The sequence below is a fragment of the Rousettus aegyptiacus genome, unplaced genomic scaffold, assembly GCF_014176215.1.
Source record: "Rousettus aegyptiacus isolate mRouAeg1 unplaced genomic scaffold, mRouAeg1.p scaffold_m13_p_8, whole genome shotgun sequence".
Taxonomy (NCBI): domain Eukaryota; kingdom Metazoa; phylum Chordata; class Mammalia; order Chiroptera; family Pteropodidae; genus Rousettus; species Rousettus aegyptiacus.
In genome coordinates, this window is record NW_023416311.1 from 19093924 (window position 1) to 19099331 (window position 5408).

Consider the following 5408-nt stretch of genomic DNA (forward strand, 5'->3'; position numbering starts at 1 on the left):
TTTCTATTTAATATTTTGATACCACAGTTAATTGCAGTAACTGAAACTGTAGAAAGCAAAACCATGAATAAGAGGGGACTACAGTATTACCAAACAAAAGCATATGTTTAAGTTATGGTGTTTGGAGGTAGTTCCATAGTGTAGCAGTTAGCACGTCTGCTTTACATGAAGAAGGTTCTGGGTTCATGCCCCAGTGGAGCCATGATCCACAGTTGATAGCCATGCCACCCTGAACAACCCTGGTGTCTGATCTCAGAAGCTAAGCAGGGTTGGGCCTGGTTACTACTTGGATGGGAGACCATGTAGGAAGACCAGGTGCTGTAGGCATAAATGATAATAATAATAATTAGAACGAGAATTATTAGATAAAGCAGGTCCTGCACATCTATATGCTTTCGGTAATAATCAAATGCTTAGATCAAAGCTGGAACAAAGGTATCCTAAATCATCTTGAGGTTTTCCTGATAAATCTAATTACTGTGGGACTTGAGAGTAGGTGCTTATTACATGGTAAATGCTTATTACTTTCATTAAAGAACGCAATTGAATAAGAGTGGTAGAAATGAATTGAAGATGCAGGAAACCTCTTACCAGGAGAATGTATTGAAACCATTTCTTTCTTTCTTTCTTTTTTTTTTTTTTTGAGCAATTTTAATGTAAATGCTACTTCTTGTTTTGGACCAGTAAAAGGAAGTTCTGAAATATGCAAACCCACAATTCTACTACATTTAGATATTTTTTTATATGATTATCAGCAAACTTCCAAATAATTTTGGTACTGGTCCAGAGGGGTTCTGCCTATTGTCATAGAAAAATTAGTGAATAACAATTATGTTGAGCCAGAACTATGTTATTTTTCCCTATGGACTAAAATAAACCATGCCTGTATATCTAATTTTATAACCAGTTGTGATTAGGTTTTTGAGTGATGGGATGATGTGTTTCTTCTCCTACCACACAGAAGAGACACATCTTCTAAAAATCACTAAAGCCAAGTTGCTTACAAAAACGTCTTCTAATTTCAATAAGGATTATTAGGTAAGAAAACCCCTGAAATGAGAAGCACATCTCCCAGTTTTATTATGCCATGTGTTTCCTGCTTGTTATTTTTAAAGCAAAACTTTCCTAAGTTATTTCACATGATGCTGTCCTTAGAGAAGGGGTTGCTAAATTCTCTGGTTTTCATCAGCAAAAAGAGTAGGAGCTTTAGAGTAAAATTAAAAAAGGAAAACTATTTAGTTAGAAACAAAAAAATCTGTGCCAGAAATCACAAGAGATGCACTTTTAGGTGTGTGCATCTGTCTGTCTGTGCATTCTTACTGCATGCAACTTGGACAGGCTCATCTTACTGACCCACCAGATTTCAAAGACATAGTATGGAAAAAAAAAAGTGTAAAATATCTCACTGACTTGTTTTGCTTTTTAAAATGTTGTTCCTAGAAAATTTATTAGTATATGAGTGAATCTTACTACTGTAGATAATTCCCTTGAGAATTCCACATTTTTAAACTTTTTTTATATGTGTAACTTTCATTTTAGTCAGGAGAACTCAGTAGTTTTACTTGTATTTTCCTGTCAAAATATGCAAATAAATCTAAATCCGTGTGTGTGTGTGTGTGTGTGTGTGTGTGTATGTATATATAGTGAGGGTCCAGAATGAGTCATCCCAAGATGTCCCTCTGTGGTATGCAGATTGTTTTGAGGCAACTTTATCTGCAGGCTCAAGAGAAACTTCTACTCTCCTCCCTAACTACCTAGAAGAATTTGAATTAAAGGCCTTGGGCATGAGAGATTATCAAAGACCTATCTATAGGGCAGGGCAAACTTCTTTTTACTAATGGTCTACTCTTCTTATCCTGCAATGAACTTTTTAAGTCCCTAGGGCCCCTTACCTCATTTCTAGATCAAGATGTCTTATGTACCCATTTTCCCTTTCTGTTTTTGAGCCTCTGTGCATGTGAGGTCTCTGACTCATGTATTCAGGATTCTCATACATATATATGTATTCGATTTGGTTATTTTCTCTCACTAATCTGACATATGCCTATTTGGTCACTAGACTTTGAGGGAAGAGGAAAATTTGTTCCTCTCCCACAGTATATATATATTTAGCATGTTAGAGTTCAAATTTTTGCATAAACAAGTCAAGCAAAAACAAGTTTCTTCAGAGTCTTTTGCATATTTGTCAGGAAGCTCTACATCGCTCTTCTTTCTTGGCCTTTCTGTTTTCACTCTTGTCTTTAGAGCTGGACCCTAAAGCCCTGGGCCCTTGATAAAAGCAGTGATGCACAAATACTACCACAGCATTTTATGTTACCTTTTCATGAACCAGGTTCCAGTTTTTGGGATGGCCACTCTGTTCCTCTGAGACCTCTAACCTATTTGGAAGTGAAGTGCCGTAGTGATGGGACAATTTTGCTCTTTAGTGTCACCATGACCACTAAACTCCTTACCCTGTGCTCATTCCATCTCCTGGCTCTGCCTCCTGGGAGGCTTTCTGCCCTTTTTATTCAGACCCAATCAGTGACCTGGTGGCCCTTTTCCAGCTGATTCAAACAGGCTTTCTCTTAGCAGAGCCCAAATATCTGCTCACTCTTTACTTTCCTAGTTCTGTTTACCATGACAACCACCAAAACTTGAGTGCCTCTCCCTACCCTGGGGCACTTTCTGTCCTGGGCGCTGCCCAAGGAAATAATGAAACAATATTTCTTGCTTGAAGCTTGTACTTCTTGAAAGATGTGTGAAAGAGAAAGGGACATTTATTCATGCCTATTGTGGACCAAACAAGGTTCTAGGGAAAGTTACCTCACAGGGTTATCTGATTATAAATTCCTAATTGGGCAGGTCCTAGTTCCTAGTAAAGCCCCAGGCCAATAATAACTTCTTTAGCAAAAGGCTTATTTATTTTTACCTTGAGCAATCCCTGTCCATTGTTTCTGTGCATCTAGGTTAACATGCTTATGAAATGCGCCCTTTCAGACCCCTCCTTCTAATACTACCCTGAAGAGAGCAATCCCCAAGTGACCTATCCTAACTATCCTATACTCTAATATCTGCCTTGCTTTCTTCCACCTTCAGGTAATCTTCCTTATGTTTCCTCCTTAATCTCAAACGCATGAAAGAACCTGCAAACTGTTAGCCTCAGCATTTACCTCAGTTAAGATCCTGCTTTCAGGTGTATCCTCTTTTCGACTCAAATTTTTATAAAAATTCTTACAGGTTTGGATATTCTTACATCAACACTCCTATCTTCCAAGCCCAGTAAGGGCGACTTGCAAATGGAAAGATTTGATATTTACAAAGACCAAAGAGGTCACTTTTTAAATTTTTATGCCTACGGTACCAGGTCTTCCTGGTGGCCTCCTATCCAAGTACTAACCAGGCCCGACTCCGCTTAGTTTCTGAGATCAGACGAGATAGAGGTCACTTTCTTATATTCCTGTTTGAGTGATGTGAAGTTGGTTTGGCTTAGGACGGTGTGGGTTTTGTCCTGTGAAAAAGTCGTCTCTGAGAGCAGTATTGGGGCTGAGAGAAATTTAGCTCCTGCTCTTTTCCCCAAACCTTTGGCCCTGCCTGGAGGAAGGAATACTTTTCTCTAATTCACACAAAGACATGTTGCAGTCTGGCCCACAGCCAGCACTCCATCTTTTCACACTATTCTCAGGCCCAGTGAATGCTCCTGATAAGAGGGACATTACTTGCTCTTCCTGCCCCCCACCCATGGACAGGGAGACAATCAAAGTGCCTACCCAGGACAGGCTCTCAGTCAAACTGGCTCCTTTCCTCTTCCTCTGTTCATGCCATTCTTGGGTTGACAAATGCCTTGTTCACCCAGCGAACTCTCAACTAAAATGTTATTGCCTCCTAGGTGGCCCCATCCTACTGTCCCACCCTATAACTCTCTTAACCACTTGCCACTGCACTGCTCTGTAAGAGTCAATTTTTTTTTGATTTGGTCAATGTGTCACAGTAGAATTTTAAAATATAAAAGAGGAAGTCTACGGCCATGCCACCCTGAACATGCCTGATTTCGTCTGATCTCGGAAGCTAAGCCAGGTTGGGCCTGGTTAGTACTTGGATGGGAGACTAACTAGGAAAATCAGGTGCTGTAGGCATAAATAATAACACATAATTTTTTTTAAAAAAGAAAATAATTATTTTGGGGCAGGGCATCTTTTTTTTTTTTTTTTTTTGGCGTGGTGGGGGGGGCAGGGGTGGGGAGGAGAGGAGAGAAAGGAAACATTGTTATCATGCAGATTCCCTCTTCCTTCTATGGAGGATGGGGGATAGAGAAGGCCCTCTTGACATTACTTCATTGGCATTGACCAGAAAATTCCAGATGGTTGATTAAGATAATGTAAGATACTGTTTCTTGGAGAGGCTGAAACAGCAATTAAAGCAGGTATTAAATCTAGGTTTATATCATGGGCTTTAGTGTGAGCGATGCCATTTTTGGCCTGTGGTTTTCTTTTTAACAGTGTATATAGGAAAAAATATAGGATATGTAGGGTTCAGTACTATATGTGGTTTCAGGCATCCACTGGGGGTCTTGTAAGGCGTCCCTTGTGAATAAGGAAGGACAACGTACATTTTCACTAACTTCCAATTGACATTTAGCATTTTTCTCAATATGATATCTATAGGCAACAAATCACAGCAGTTTCTGAAGTTCTGTCACCAAAGAAAATTTTCATATTACATTGCAGTGTTGCAGGTATCTTAAAACTTTTTTTTACATTCTACTCTACTTCAAAATTAAGATAGTCATTATATTTGGTATATTTGATTAAAAAGATGTTTTTAAGAAATATTTTGATAACTATGTTTTCATTTAATTGGTTTCCTCTGTATCCATACAGTTCGTTTTATACATTTAAAAATATTATTCTAAGAAGTGGTCCACAGACTTTATTAGTCTTTGGCACGAAAGGAAGTTAAGAAACCCCTAACCTGGGAACTGATCACAGACCCAACTGCCTCCAGGGACCAGCTGGAGGCTTGAAAACTAGGGCCTGCTTTTGTTTTCCTATGTTCGAAAGGAAGAAATATTTTCTATTGCTTTTAACTCTGCTCTAAGAAAAACTGCATTAAACACTTGATATAAATGGCAATTGACACTGGCTTCTGTGAGAGAAATATTAGAGCATAAGGGAGACTGGTGAACTGTAAGCACATGTCCCAGCATCTTCTTGCTGCAGCTGACCGTAGCCTTCTGGAAAACTGGGCCCAGGATAGCCGGAGCCTCCAATTTTCAAGAAAAGCCAGAGGTTTGGATTTTTGTCCTATTTCTAGTGTGGGCAACCAGTTAAAAAATTAAAAATAACATGTAGGCGGGTTCTCCCACTGCCCATGTCACTGGTCCCAGCAGCCCCGGCGACTGGAGCAGCATCACCTGCCAAGGAGCCCAG

At 39.5% G+C, this 5408-nt stretch overlaps 2 pseudogenes; both read left to right on the plus strand.

The window, feature by feature from the left end:
* Positions 1 to 211: 211 nt before the first annotated feature.
* LOC118607036 lies at positions 212 to 327 on the plus strand (annotated as a pseudogene).
* Positions 328 to 3996: 3669 nt separating this feature from the next.
* On the plus strand, positions 3997 to 4115 carry LOC118607269 (annotated as a pseudogene).
* The last annotated feature ends 1293 nt before the right edge of the window (positions 4116 to 5408 follow it).